Raw genomic sequence first — 16,340 nt, 5'->3', positions numbered from 1 at the left:
TCTCAGACTTGCTCACTGGGCTCTGGGATGCTCTCATGAGATCTCGTGGGAACTTGGACTGCTCTGCGTTATCTTGCCAGAGCATCTCAGAGTCCAATAAAGGTAAGGAAGGTTGTGTGATGGCGGTTTCGGTATTTGCATGTTTGTGTATGCAGGCCATCTCTGGAACGTTAGGCACCCCATGCAAGATGTGATCCTACTGTGATTGTAAAAATGCAGTACTCTTCCCATGAAGTCAGTGTATGTTTTGGCTAATGGTCCCTATAAAAAGGAAGCAGGAATATATTTTCCGGAGGGTAATACAGGTTGTGGTTTATCATATGATTTGGGAGAAAAAATATTGTATTGATTTTTGAAAATCTGTTGTGATACATATTTTGTTCTATGGGGGAAATGGAAATATGACTAAAGTATGTAAGAATATATTAGGTGACTTACAATTATATGTATATTATGATAATAAGAATATACACATCTGTGTATTAATGTATTATAACAGTATTTTTCATTTTCTCATTCTCACTCAATATTCCCCCCTTTGTCTCTCTCTACCTTTTTATAAATGAAATTCTCTTAAGAAAATCTCTTTTTAAAAAGTCTGTAAAAATGAGGTAAATTAACTCAGCTTTTAGCATGATGGCTTTTGACAACAGGTGTTCAGAGAAGAGGCAATTCCTCTTACCTGTCTGGATGGGGCTTTAACATGTCAGCTGTTCAACACTAAAGATTTTACATTACTTTATACCCTTGAATAATATGAAGTCATCCAAGCTACTGGAGTGTTCTTCAAAATGGTTGACCTGTCATGTGACACAGACCTTGCTGCTTCTTCTCAAATCAGTTTAAATGTGTGTTTGTTTCATCTTCAGCCACTTCTAGTGGTATGTAATTTGCTTATGGAATGTGGTGTGGTTTGTTGATTTTCTCACCGTTAAATAAAGTTGAACCAGATGAAGCTGTGGTTTTCAGCAATCATTTAAAAAATAAACAAACCCATAGGGGGAAAATGGAAAAAAAAACCTCCCCCCAAATATGTTAACTTCCATTCTACCAGGCACAAACTAGCTTTGGCTCCAAAAATTTTACTTGCAGAGTTAGTTGGCTTCTGGACTGAAGGCCTAGAAGCAATGGCAACAGATATGATAAGATGGAAAGCAATAAATAGCTGCCAACACTGTGATAGGGAGAAGGAACCCTGCAGCCTTATAGGTAGCTTTCTGTTGGAGACCCTGAGGCAGGGGAAGCTTGCATGCGGCATGATGGTGATGATATTGGCTGATAAACCACAGAGCCTAGGGCTTGCCGATCAGAAGGTCGGTGGTTCAAATCCCTGCAACCTGGTGAGCTCCCGTTGCTCTGTCCCAGCTCCTGCCAACCTAGCAGTTCGAAACCACGTCAAAGTGCAAGTAGATAAATAGGTACCACTCCGGCGGGAAGGTAAATGGCGTTTCCATGAGCTGCTCTGGTTTCGCCAGAAGCAGCTTAGTCATGCTGGCCAAATGACCTGGAAAAAGTGTCTGTGGACAAACGTCAGCTCCCTCGGCCTGTAAAGCGAGATGAGCGCCGCAACCCCAGAGTCGTTCGCGACTGGACTTAACTGTCAGGGGTCCTTTACCTTTACCTTTTTACCCCAACGTACTACGTGCTGCTTCCTGGAAAGAACCTTCCAGTGAAATCTAAAGCATTTCTCTATTGCTACATAAACTATTTATCTTGGTAACCCTCCCATGGGCAGAATGTGGAACTGGATCCCCACTTCAAATTGGATAGCTCAGTCAGTAGAGCATGACTCTTAATCTCAGGCTCATAGACTCAAGCCCCACATTGGGCAAAAGATTCCTGCATTGCAAGGTGTTCGACTAGATGACCCTTGTGGTTCCTTACAGTTCTATGATTCTCCCAGTAATCATAGTCATTCACAGTTATGTCAAGGCACCTTTAGTGATGCAACAGTGTATTTTGGGTGCATTATTTTGAAACTGCAACTGTTTATATCCAAAGCTCTTCATTCCTTGTCCTTCTATTTCTGTCTTAACCTGTGCGAATTGCTAACCACAGCAACAAAGACAAGTAGACAATTTGTCTTTATTGGCACATGCAACTGGTTCTACCTGGAGGAAAATGAAGCAGATAATTTATGAAGAAGCATTCCAGGATTAAGCACTTGACTAAACTTTCTGCTGAACCTGAGACTACAGCATATGTCAGACCTGCACAATTTAAGATCCACCAAGCCAAATGCAGCTCAATAGTCATGTGTGATAGCTTACTAGGAGCTTCATAAGCTGCTTGAGTCTGCATGCATGCCCGGAACTGCAAAAAACCAACAACTTGTCAGGCTATAAAACTTCACAAATAGGCTGCATTCAGCTTGGTGGGTAAGATCTTGAGCCAGCCTACTCCATTTTCTGCCCCAAACTGCAAATCCAAGTTCTACAGAGATATTTTTCAGGATTAGCTGATTCAAGATGTGCCCTGGAACCCAGTGCACTAGCAGAAGGCATCACAAAGACTCCCGCTAGTGCAATGGTGCATTCCATACCTCTCCTCTCCTCTTTCCTCCCCCTAATCTGTTGGGGAGAACCCCAAGAAGAGCTGGAGGGATGGAGAGGGAAGATCGCTCTGTCTGGCGAGCAAGCAGAAATGCTTGCGCTGACAAGGGCCGTTGTGTTAGTACAACATTGAATCCCACCCATATGGTTCTATTTACATACTTATATACAGGCTAAACATAAGATGCATTAACACTCCAACAGATCTTAGCTTTCTGCAGGGATAGCAGGCAAAGGCATAGCTTCGGACTCAGTGCAGAGAGCAAGCCAGCTCCAGGCCTTTTGTTCTCTTTTACTCACTGATGACCTCACCTCCAGGCAGGGCATTGGTCTGCCTTCTTCTGAAAGCAGCTGGCCGTTTATGTGCCATCCAATCACCTGTACTCTTTAGCCAAGGAATGGCTCACTAGCAGAGGACTTGCTTTTCATTAAGAAGGTTCCAGGTTCCATCCCTGGCTTCTCCAGGTAGGACAGGCAGAGAACCCTGACTGAAAACTACCAGTCTCTGTAGAGCAGGGTGTCCCAAACTTGAGTCTCCAGCTGCTTTGGACTACAATTCCCATCATCCTTGACCACTGGTTCTGCTAGCTAGGGATGATGGGATCTGTAGTCCAACAACAGCTGGAGACCCAAGTTTGGGAGGCCCTGCTATAGATGATACTGAACTCATGGACCAATGGTCTGACGTGGTATAAATCATCTTCCTTTGTTTAGCCATGAAAGGAGGTACTTAATGGCTCTGGTTTGACCAATTTCATATACAGATATAAAATTACTCAAGAAGATGTCTGGAACACCACCAACCTTCCTTAGAACATCTAGGGCACTGGAAGTCTTCCAGATTTCAGGAATATATATAACTTTAAATAGTGTATCAATGCATCAAAAGAAGATCCATATTTTTTCCAGCTGGCACTCTTCAAGAACAAGCATGACTTCCACAAAAATTTAACAAAATAACATTTGAAAGTAGTAGATCAGCCAGCCTCCTAGAGAATGTATGTTTTTCTCCATCTCTCTCTCTCTCTCTCTCTCTCTCTCTCTCTCTCTCTCTCTCTCTGATTCTAACATGTTTAATTGGCACAACTTTTAAAATTAGTTTTTCACCTCCTCTCTAGGTGGCCAAATAAAATAATGTTTCTTTCAAGCGTGCAGAGGAAGACAGGAGGGCAGAGTTGTACCGTGTGTGTGCGTGTGCCTGTAGGGCTTGGGTTTGTGAATGCAGGATGCTTTAGAAGCATACTGACCCAAGAAAACTCCAGGAAGCAAATATCCTGAACCTTTTTCTGTCTCCCCACTACCTCCCCTTCCCCTGAAGTTCATATTTCAGTTTGCTCCCAAAAGCTCGCAGGTCTTTGCCAGATGGAAATTCACAGAGGCTGCAGCAGTCCCATAGAGGCCTCTCTGAGGAGGGACAGGCATGAAACAATCAAGCCCAGTCCTCTCTGCTCTCAGCCTGCCAGGCTGCACAGGTCCACAGGGTGACTCTCGCCTGGCCCTTGACTCCATTTCTCTGCCTCCTTTTCCTCTCCCTCCCTCGATCCCAACTCTCTGGAGTCAACCGTGAGGCCATCCAGTCATACGTTGTCCATCAGATGTGTTTACTTTTTCCGTGACAGCCGACACATCTGGAGCACATATTCAGGTTATTCCAGTGCCACTAGACACATTCCACAAGATCATTCCAGCGGTTGTTATGGCGATCTTCTTCCCTCCAGTGATTTTCAAGTTGCATGACAGAAATAGCTAGAGCTAACCGGGGGACAAAAGTCAACGGGATCAGGAGGGGCTTCTTTCGCAGAATGAACTAATTAGTGACCTCGCTTTCTTCACAGGGCAATGAGCATATGGTTTAATAAAGTCAGTCTATGACACTTGGAGGGTTTCCCCCCCTGCCTTTGTGTGTGTAAGTGTCTGTCTGTAGTGAGAGCTGTCAGTGGCTGAAAACTTTCCTGTTTTTACTGGTGGGACCCTAGTCTGCTGTCTTTCAACAGAGTTTACTTCACATGTAGAAAATGTTTGCTCCTGAGAGTTGTGTTTCAGAACTTTTCCTTGGCTAAAGACTACTTAAATGCAGCGGGTCACTCAGTTTAAAGAAACAGTGCTCATTTCACACAAGTCCTGTCACTGGGAACTTCAGAGCCCTTTTTTTCCAGAAGCTTCTGATGATATTCATCTTCCAGAAGGGTATTTTTGTGAGTCTTTGTTGCAGCAAAAACAACTGAAAAGTCTTATGGCACCTTTTAAAGACTTAACACATTTATCATGGCGTAAACTTTTGTGAATTAAACATTATGGCTTAATCAGTTTGTTAGTCTGTAAGGTGCCACAAGACTTGGACATACTTAAAACAAAAATGTTGCATCCATATAGCTTTTGAATTTATTTATAATTTATATATGATGCTGGAATGGTTGAAGAAAAATAAATGGATTGGGGGATGGGAATCAAAGTAAGCTACAGCTTTGAATCAAGATCGACCCCCTTCCTGAATCTTAGTTTGTGCAATACATAAACACAAAAAATGTGTTATAAGCTTTTTTGGGTGGTGATGGACTTATGCAAATATTTGCATTTGTAGTGTCTTGGAATCATACATGTTCTTATGCCTGTTACAGTTATGCCCTTTGTTTACATAAGCAGTTTTATTGTGGATTAAGAGAAAGCACTAGCTGCTAAGTTGTTGTTGTTTTAAAATAGATTTGATTAATGTAGAAACCCCAGTTCTCTTTGATCTAGTTCTGCTAAAAAGATACAAGGAGAAAGTTTGCTTCTTAGTAGCCTTATCTATTTTTGCATGTGAAGAATTCGTGTATTTTGGGAAAAATCAAATCTCCTCCATGAGTGATAAGCCTCATGCCAAATGTCAGTGCTTTATTTACCAAACAAAAAATAACCAAGTGAACTTATAGAAAACAATGCAGAAATATTATGTGTACTTCGCTTTTGGTAAGGGAATGTGCTCGTGGTTCATGTCATGGGAAGCCCATCACACTGGAGTGGCTAGTTCATCTCTGATTGATGGAGTTGTGATTACCCTCTCTGAATAGGGCTTCTGAACCTAGAATTGCTTTTTTTATAAGCAAGTAGCAGTGGTCCTGGTGTGCTCTGGTCCATGGGGTCACGAAGAGTCAGACACGACTAAACAACAGCAGCAGTGGTCCTTGGAGCTACTTACCACCAATTGCATTTATTGTGCCAACTGCCTTTTCCTGAACAGCAGGGATCCTGCTGTGCTGATCCACACTTTTGTAAGTTCTTCAGTTGACTCATCAATGAAAATCTGGTGCAAAATGCAGCTGTCTGCTTCCTTATTAATATCAGGAAGTGTGAACATGTTTGGCTAATGTTCTATCATCTGGTTGCGGTTCAATGTTCCTAAAATATGCCATCTCCCTGGCAGGCTCTGCTTTTTCTTCTGTCAGTAATGGAGATGAGATCCTTGGCTGATAGGATCAGAATCTTTACAGGTGGGTGGTGGTGGTTGGGCCATGGAATATGAGTGTGTGTGTCTATGTGTGCACGCACACAGATGTGTACTTCCTTTGCTGCTGCCTGTCCTCCTTCTTCATCAGCCATCAGGACTGAAGAGCAACCTGTTGAATACAATCAATCAATCAATCAATCAATCAATAAATGCAGCCAAAGAGCTGCAACTTCACATTTGTAGGAAATAAAAACTTCCCCTTCCCAAATGTTTTGAGGAAGGAAAACGATCTCTCGCGGTTGAGGACACCGGGTGATGAGTTTGCCTCCATCCTAATTTGAACTAGCCTCCCAAATTGGTGGAAAGTTTCACTTCTTGAACTCCCTCATCTTGAGAACATTTGGTCCAGCACCAGTGAAAACAACACCTTAAAAATTCTAGGTGGGAACCGAGAAGCAGCAGCAGCAGCAAGTAAGGCTGATGGAAAACGGTACTTTTGTCACAAATTTGTGAAACTGGCACAGTAATTTGAGGAGAAAGGGTTTTGTGGAATTGCCCCTTTCGTTGATGTGCGGCATTTAGCTGGCTCTTCAGCACATTTACTTGGAGTAAGCTCCGTAGAACTAAATGGGGATTACGTCTGCATAAATTGGCATCTGTCAGTCTTGGGAGACTTTGGAAGAATGTGCCTTTGGAGGTGAAGTCAAACTGTAGGAGTGTTGCAGCTGTAGAGACCAATATAGTACCTTGGGTTACAACACTTCGGGTTACAGACTCTGCTAACCCAGAAATAGTACCTCAGGTTAAGAACTTTGCTTCAGGATGAGAACAGAAATCGCGCGGCAGCAGCGGGAGGCGCCATTAGCTAAAGTGGTGCTTCAGGTTAAGAACAGTTTTAGGTTAAGAACGGACCTCCAGAATGAATTAAGTTCTTAACCCGAGGTACCACTGTACAGGACAGACATGTTTTGTTGCAGCTCGGGCAGATAAAGGCACTGTTAATCTCTTATTACCTCCAGCCTCCTGGCACCCAAATGTCTTTGAAACATTTGAGTCTACTTGGAAAAAAATCCTAGGGGTTTTTGTTTGTTTGTTATAACATTCTTTTTGTAATTAAACACTTCCCCTCAGTTTTAAAAACAGGATTAAATGAATTAGCAAACTGTGATCTGATTTTTTTAATCAAGCCTGCTGTATTTAACTATACTGTGCCTCTCAAATAAAAATAGATTCTAGAAGAATGATTCTCTCTCTCTCTCTCTCTCTCTCTCTCTCTCTCTCTCTCTGTGTGTGTGTGTGTGTCTATGTGTGTTTTCTCTGCAGCTTTTCAACTGCTGTCTGCTATAATGGTGGCTCCCAGATTTCAAAAATCTAAAACTAACAGAGGAGCATTAAAAACAACATAAAAACCTTAGCAAACAGTCTCATATCATTAAATCCCAATCACAGTCCCATTCTCTGCTCCCTCCAATATACAAGACCCCCGACATGCACCAACATCTAAGTTCCGGCACCTCTCAGGTGGGCGCCAGTGCCATTATAAGAGAACAAAGGAGGTGTTCATGGGGAGTTCTAGCACCTCTTTTTCTAGAAAAATAGCACTGTAGACATCTATTTTGGATAGTAGAACCTCAGCAACGTTACTCACTGGCATTGGTCAACCGTACAAAACTTGGCTGCTTTTAAATGTAGTAAAGGTTGCTGACAGCAGAATCTAATGCAATCCAACAGAATGTTCTTCTTAAAAAGTTTTCTTTTTTAACCATTTCAGATTTTGCTTGGCTTCTGTCCCCTTTCATTCATGCATTCCTCAATACTACTGAGACTGGTCACTAAGGCTTTCTTGAATTTCTTGTTTAGATGTGCTTTTAATTCACAGGGGCCCAACTTGTCACTGTTTACAAATTATTTTCATTCAGGCTCTGAGGGCCTTCAGGCAGTTCCCTCCCTGCAAGAAGTTAGGTTGCAGGGAATAAGGCAGAGGGCCTTCTTAGTAGTGGCACCCTCCCCATGGAATGCCCTCCCATCAGATGTCCGGGAAATAAATAACTACAACTTTTAGAAGACATCTGAAGACAGCCCTATATTGGGAAGTCTGAGGGTGTTTTGGTCTTTTAATATTTTGTTGGAAGCCGCCCAGGGTGGAGACTACTACTACTTCTTCTTCTTCTTCTTCTTCTTCTTCTTCTTCTTCTTCTTCTTCTTCTTCTTCTTCTTCTTCAAGGCCTAGGTGCAATGCTTTAGTGTGTAATATACAGAGGTTGAATGTAAAGCAGGAATGCTGAGGATAGTTGTAAAATTATGTTGCTCTCACGAAATGTAACTTTGCACATAATGAAATGTACTGTAATCAGCATTGTGCTAGTTATATTCACACCTAATTAGCAGTATCACTTTAATCACTGTTTATTGATGTTATCCTCCAACAAAGAATAAGCAGAAATACTTTTTGTTATACTGGATTTTGTTATTCATTTTTTTTGCAGCCTAAATAAACTGGACCCAGTGTTTTGTGATCCAGATATTGTTGGACTACAGCTTCCATAATTTCTGACTATTGGCCATGCTTTCTGGGGCTAATGGAAGATTGCAAACGAGCAATACTGACAATCTGTGATTTAGATTTATATCCCATCAAATCCAGTCTCCGGCATTTAACATCTGAGAATACTTCTCAATCCCTAATGAGAACCTCAACATATTTACCAAGAAGTGTGTTCTCTTGAATCCAGCCAAGATTTACTGTGGAGGAAACCTGCCTGTCATTATTGGGTTGCTCTTAATAAGCTGTCAGTGGAAATCCTACCCTCCTGCTTCTGTCTTTAGACAAATGGAATGAAAATGATTGCACTGGCTTAATCTGCTAAAAGAAATGGTCACGTCAACTGTAGGATTCAGATGGCCTTGGATGTGCCATCTTGGATGTGCGCAGTATGTGCAATATTGTAGTCTTAGCTCAGGCATAGGCAAACTCGGCCCTCCAGATGTTTTGGGACTACAACTCCCATGATCCCTAGCTAACAGGACCAGTGGTCAGGGATGATGGGAATTGTAATCCCAAAACATCTGGAGGGCCGAGTTTGCCTTTGCCTGCCTTAGATCAACTGAAGCATTTCTGATCTCATTCCAGACTTGATACTATTGCAAACCATTGCCACACCACTCTAGAACTGTGGTCATTACTCTTGATTTCAGTTCCTTTTCTAGAAAACCCACATCCAGATTACTCAAAGGTAAGTGTGCACAGCGTTGTAGCTTTAGGTGCATTTAATGTTCACTAGATTGCATGAAAGAATTCACTCCCAAGCAACTGTGCATACCAGGGGTCACCAACATGGCCAGCATGTGCCCACAGTGACCTTGAAAGAAGCATTTTATTGTAGCCAGTAGAATACCTTTCAGTATGTGCTTAGTTGTCATTTGTGTGTGGTGTCCACAACAGGTTCTCATGTTTGCAAATGCTTCCACAGGCCTAAATGAATAAGTGACCCAAGGTGGTGTTTAGCCGTGTTCGAAATTAGCCAGGCGCCAGGCGCATTTTGCATCTGTTAGCAACTAGCACCTGATATCTCCACCATCTGGTGGTTCATGCCTAGGGAACATTGGCTCTTGAGTCTTTTCACAAACTAATATCATATCCTGTAGAATTCTTTCTGTTACACTTTATCTGCACAATCAGAATGAATTTCAGGAACCAAAATGCTTTTGCTGTGCAGCCTGAGTAGCAGCACTGAGCAATGTTATACTTAATTGTTGCAGCTTGTCTTCAGTTACCTTATCCCACTGCCCTGCTCACAGTTGTGAAGAATATTCTTACGTTATGAATGGTCTGTGTTACCTTTAAGAAAAAGAGGCAGGAACAGGCCAATATATATATGTGGACTGTCCCTTGATCAAGTGACTTTTCTTTTTTACATTCTCAAAGCTCTTAACCTAGCTCAAGGTTGTCTTCTGAACTAGCCAGATGTTTAACTGATAATCAATCACAGTCAGCCCATCATTAGAAAAATAAGACATTGGCGACATCTTTCCCCAAAAATGGCAACTAGACCTTCCATTTTGGCTACTGTAACCTTCAAGGAACCATCTGGCGCCTAGTTTATATATCTGAGTTCCTGACACTGGTGTTATAGGATTGCAGCCATATCGTATCATGTCATCGATTCCCTCCCTTCCTCAATGGCTTGCCATTGTGAGTTAGCTCCAAATACCCGATTTGTCCTGATGCAAAACAGTTGTTTCTAACCTACACAATGGATAATGTTTGCTCAGAACACCTGCCAGAATTGTGTTTATACGGGTGCCTTGTGCACTATATCTAAATAAACAGAAGTCTTGGAAGTGTAGTGATAAGCCAGTGAAGTATTGGTTTCCTGGTTGCGAAATGTTATGTGTAAAGAATGACTTTTTGTGTGCGCGCGTGTGCGTGTTATTGTCTGACAGCAAAAGAAGCTTTTAAAAACCTTCCAGTCACTTAGAGCGAAGCTATACAATGCAAAGTTTGGTGCTACTGGCAGACCATATCCATCACTGAAATGGCAAGTCTCAGCGTTATGAAAGAAAACTTGTGGCAGGGTGGTGGGGGCGGGGGCATGCGGAGAGAATAGGCGAAGAGAGCTGTTCAGTCCAGTTTACATTTGTCACTGCTGACTAGCCTTTAAAAAATGTATTAGCTGTGTATGGCAGTAAGTAAGATCCAGCTGCAGAGGATTACTGATCTGAGTGGGTAGGGGAAGGTTGGAATGCATTCAGTTCCATCAAGGGATTTGTGTCCCTCGTCATTAGCCCTAACATGACTAAAGCACCGAAGATTAAGAACAGACCAGTGTCACCTGCTCTGAACTCTAGAAAAATACCCCAAAACAATGAAAAGGAAACACAAGAGAACTCTGCATTGGGGAGAGTAACAAAGGAAGAGGTGAATTCTCTAAGGAGGGAAAGGCTTCAGCCACTTAAGGTGATATATAAATGGGGGGAGAACAAAACCTGAATGTGGAAGGCACCCACAAATCAGGAGTAACTCTGTGAAAGGCAATCTGAAGCGCATTTAATTATATTGAGTCAACCTAAATCAGAGTACTCCACCTCAACCGATTTATATTACACAGGGAAAAAACATGACTGTGGGCAAATCACTTCTACTGTTGATTGAATGTGACTGTGGGTAGTCATTTATATAACAAGTGGCTCCAAGGAAACACTGCTTCCCATTGAATGCCATTTTTGGGGAGGGTTTTAAAAAGTTGCATTTAGTGTTTGCAAATGAGTCCACAGCCTCATTTCAACCAGTGCTCCAAAATGGCAAGTGGGCATTCCATTTTGGTGACTGTAACCCTGGTTTAAGGAGTCCTTTGGTGCCTAGCTTATATGTCTGAGTTTCTAACACTGCTCATGGAACCTCAAATAATTATCTGAACCAGGCCAAAATATTTCAACCTCCACTAAATTATAGGCACAGACCCATCTACAGCAAAGGTATTGTGAAAGTGACCTACCTTACAAGCAAGTTGTAAAGACTACTGAGGACTCTGAATAGGTCGAACTATATGAATTCTAAGTGTTATTAAATGTAACTGTTAAACACATTAGAATCAGAGAAGCAAGCACCACAAAGACCTGCTTTTTTCTGGGGGTTTTGAATTCTGCTTACATGCCAGCTAGCAGTTTAGTGGCAGGAAGGCTTTTGGCACGGTGAAGCCATGAAGTGGTAAACTAGAAGCATCTGTAAAAATTTAGAGGGAATATCAGCTTTCTCAAAGCTCTAGCCGAAAGACTAATGAGGTGCAAATGATAGCACCACATAACCCTTCTCCACCCCAACTGTGGAATGAGATATTGCAGCACAAATACAAAGCTAAGGCATGGGCTGAAGCATACCAAGACAATATTTTTTCCTTCTTCTCCTTCTGGATTGCTGTCAAATTGCAGAGGTGGGCCAGCTTGTATTGTATTGCCTTCTTCCCTAAAGAAAAGGGTGTCAATGATTATCTTATCTGCACACAAACTTATTTTTTTGGTCAATTATTCTAATAAATGGCTGCTTGTTTTCATCTTTGGGCTTCTGCTTTTGCTTTTTTTCTTTCTTTCAAGAGAAAGGAACTTTTTGGGAGATTCGGAAACTTGAGCACAGCACAGTCAGGGTGTGATCTGCTTTCTCTTAACAGCAGATGGCAGGTTTAGGCTGGCAACCTTGCCTTTCTTAACCTGGCTAGTAATAGTTTTTGCATTCTGTCTGTCCTCTGAAAATGAGGCCTAAACTGTTGTGAAAATTCTGGAGAACATTTTTTGTTTCCCGGAGCAGAACACAAATGAAACTCTCCCACTGAGACTTGTTTGTTTATGAATTTTAGTCCTTTCGCTCCTTGGTATTTATAGGAAAAATTGCTCCTACTTAGCAACACCTGAAGCCTTTATTGCCAGGCTCATCCCACTTACAAAATATGTGTTTAGGGGCAGAGGTGTGGTGCCTTAAAATGGCTCATTCTTGTCATAACAGGCATGGCATTAGTCTTGCTGAGTAGTGACTAGAAGCGACAGCACATTGTCTGAGGTGCCTCAAGGGCACTCAATCATCACTCCTACACAACACAAATGTGCATTCGAAGGCACTGTCTGCGGCACTGTTCCAAGGTTCAATGCCATCAAAGGAGCCAGAGAAGATAAGAACATTGCTTTCTTCCTCTTCTTCTTTTTTAAAAAATGTTACTTTGCTTTGCTAAATTTCTAGTAAGTGGGGGGAAAGTAAATTCAATGCAAGGACAAAGTAGGGTCCTATACAATGGCCACCTCCCTCCCCCTATTTAAAATGGAAGGCACAAAGGGATTTTGCAATGGCTTTGGTAGCAGTGATGCCTCTATCATTGCTTAGCTAAGCTCCCCATCTGCTGCAGGGGTTAGGGGAAGCAGGGGTGGAAATACCTGCAACTGATGTTCTTTTTTTCTTTTTCAAGAATTTTTATTGCAAAATAAATACATCAATACCAAGCCATACATAAAGAATACTATAAAGAGAACAAAAAATAAAGAAAAAAAATGCAAAGAAAAGTAGGCAGTAAAGGAATAAAGAAAAGTATATTTCAATATTATTTTACAAAATAATAATAGTAATTATTGTTCATATCAGTATATGAAACTGCATTATACCGAACCAGGTCATTGGCCCAGGGAAATCTATACTGACCATCATTGGCTGTCTACGGTTCTGACAGTGGTATGTTCTAGCCGTGCTTGGAGATGTCCGCGATTGAATCTGGGACCCTCTGCATGCAAAGCTTTTGAATCTAGTCACCATTGGCTGGGCTGCTTTGTGCTGCTTTCCATTTGCAGGGGAAGTAGAAGGCCTTAGGGGAAGAGAGGGTGGTACAGTTTGTTGGGGCAAAAGGGTCAGACCAGGGAGTCTGTCAGATGAAGATGGGATTGTGGGTGAACACAAGAGAAAGGGGCCAGCAGGGAATGGCCCACAACAATGAAGAGAACACTGCATGTATGTGAAGTGCCCGTGCAGCGCTGTCTTTAGCATATGTGCTGCCGGGGTGCAAATATCTGCCCCGCGCCCCCAAATTTTGATGTAAGAGTTAATTTCATGTGCATGGCACCATTGTGAAATGACAAGCACCACCGCTGCATGGCGCATCTTTGGTAAATGAGCGCACAAAATCGAAAGTCCTTAAGTGAAACAGTAGGTATACATTTCAGTAATACCTAGGTATATATGTATTTTGTTTTGTTGATCAAAATTATTTATTATTTCATAACAGGTAGATAGTTAAGAACTTAGGTGGTTTCAGCAGTGGGTGCGTGGCGCCCCCCCAGAATTCGGCGCCTGGGTGCCCTGCACCCCTTGCACCCTGGGTAAAGACGGCCCTGTGCCCATGTCTTCTTACTTACCAGTCAAGGGGTTGGCACTGATTGTCCTCTTTCTCTTCCTTAGCCTCAGGGTTGCCATTGTAGAACTCATCAGGGAAGAGGATCTGGACAAACTGGAATTAGTTGGTTCTGCCTGTTGTAAGTTCTGGCTCCACCTGCCATTGACTTGTCTGCTTCGGCCCCGCCATTTCTAATGGTCATCAGCCACCACTGGTGTTAACTGAGACTCTGAAGTTTGTTTCTGGGTCTGGGACTGGTGAGCTTTGATAGCATCCCTAATGATATGGTCCAAGTGTAGTGCTGGTTGCCGGGAAACAAGTTGGGCCCTCGTGCCTAATGCTTAATGCTGTCTCCTGTGACCAAACTTCTGTTGACCTGCTGGTCGTCACACAGCCTCACTATAAATTATTGACTTAAGATTGACCATTGATCAGTCTGTCTACCACCTGAGTTCTGCTTGGTTGCAATGAATTTCTGGAAAACTCTCATCGTTCCCCTTTCTTCTTTATTTATACTCTTTTCAAAGTGCCTACACTCTTTAACATGTACAACCTGAAGGTAAAAACATTACTGTGAAGGAGTTATAGACTCAAAAACTGTATTGCATATTAAATTTTTACTGTGGGCTTTTAACATGTTTTACCTGAAATTGAGTGTAACATGGGTTGTTAGAGTTCATATCTTTTCAACAAAGCAAAGAACAAGTAAAAAAAAAAAATTACCCTACATAGAATGATTATTATTTTCCTGATACCCTTGTGCTACTTTATTGTATCCTTTTATGTTGAAGGTGTTTTTATTACATATGTGCTTTTAAAAAATATCTATTTTTATGCCATGTTTCTGTAATATCAATCATGCTTTAAACTAGCCTTGAGCACTTCCCTTGTAAAGTTCTTAATGGACTGCCTTTTTAAGGTTTCAGTGTAAAAGGTCTTTGGAAGACCTCTAGTATATATGTGGGTGGTTATTAATTCCTTTTTTTCTTGGTTTTGTTTTGTTTCTTGGATTAGCACCATATTTTAAATGAGTTTATTTATTTTGTAGATTTATATTCTGCTAGAGTCCTTAAAACAACATTTATAAAACACAACAGATAAACGAAAAGCCACATGGTTACAAAGCAAAACAAAACCACCTGCCCCCTTAAAGCAGGACCTGACAAGGGAAGCAAAAGAGTTCTACTCTATTCTGCCTTGGTCAGACCACACCTGGAATACTGTGGCCAATTCCGGGCACCACAATTTAAGAAGGTTGTTGACAAGCTGGAACATGGGCAGACAAGGGCAACCAAGATGATCCAGGGTCTGGAAACCAAGCCTTATGAGGAACCCTTGTAGGAGCTGGGTATGTTTAGCCTGGAAAAGGAGAGACTGAGAAGAGATATGAGATCCATCTTCAAATATCTCAAGGGGTGTCACACGGAAGAGGGACCAAGCTCTGGAGGGTAGGACTTGAACCAATGACTTCAAGTTACAAAGATGGAGATTCCAACTAAACACCAGAAAGAACTTTTTGGCAGTGAGAGCTGTTCGAAAATGGAACAGAATCCCACGAGAGGTGATGGACTCTCCATCCTTTGAGATTTTCTAAGCAGAGGTTCTAAGCAGAGGTTGGATGGCCATCTGTCATAGATTCCTGCATTGCAGGGAGTTGGACCTATGACCTGATGTTCCTTGCACAGGGCAGATGAAGTCCATTGTTCCAAGGAGAGCAGGGAAGGACAGTCCCACTAGAGTAGTCCTTGATGTTCTCCTTTCCTTGCTTTCTTCTTAAACTGCAGAAAACAGCACCACAAAAAATGATTTGTTAAGATGATAGACTCCCTCATTTCTCTTGTAATTTTACTATGCTAAATTAAATTCGGTTGTATAAAAATAAAGTGTTGCCTGATTAAGGGTTCTAACCAAAATCAGATTGTTGGACTTTCTTCGCCAACCGAGTTTGCGCAGTGAATGGCGCGATGGAATAAAAACCTTCCCGCAATATCTTTGCTTATCTTTATTTTAAATAATAATCAAACAGCTGCAACTCACCATTCTACACCAGCCAGTACCATACAAAGCATTTGGTCAACTTAAATACAGTTTTCAAAATAATCAATTACCTTATCACATCACTGCATTCAGTGCAGCAGGTAAACTCCCCCCGCTAATTAGTTAAATTGTTATGTTATTACAGGTGTGTTGAATTGTTAAGAGCTTACAGATGTGCTGCCATGCAGGTTATAATTACAAACACACGCACCTCTGAGTAGCACCATTGACCACCTCAATATTAAGAAAACCCAACACAGATTGCCAGTGATTTTTTTTTTATTTACTATTGTGGGCTCCGCCCCCCCCAATCATTTGAAGGCAGATGGATAATGTGGACTCAAATGTCAGAAACGGTGGATACGTCCTTTGCTTATCAGCATCACTTTTCACGTACAATGTCTTCCACCCCCTCTCACTTTCTAATGCCATGTTAAGAGAAAGGAACTTCTATGACAG

The 16,340-nt window shown here is 41.9% G+C and overlaps 1 protein-coding gene and 1 long non-coding RNA gene across 4 annotated transcripts in view; both read left to right on the top strand.

The window, feature by feature from the left end:
- BNC2 (basonuclin zinc finger protein 2) overlaps nt 1-16,340 on the top strand; it is a 410,695-nt gene that overhangs the window by 28,220 nt on the left and 366,135 nt on the right. The gene's annotated exons all lie outside the window — the stretch shown is intronic.
- LOC310668086 lies at nt 36-12,666 on the top strand. The gene is made up of 2 exons (XR_014506616.1): nt 36-5,452; nt 9,059-12,666. It is a non-coding gene; the product is annotated as an uncharacterized lncRNA (long non-coding RNA).

This window comes from Podarcis tiliguerta (assembly GCF_965153285.1).
Source record: "Podarcis tiliguerta genome assembly, chromosome: 17".
NCBI lineage: Eukaryota > Metazoa > Chordata > Lepidosauria > Squamata > Lacertidae > Podarcis > Podarcis tiliguerta.
Note: the sequence above shows the minus strand (reverse complement) of the source record. Positions and strands in the feature narration are given on the sequence as shown.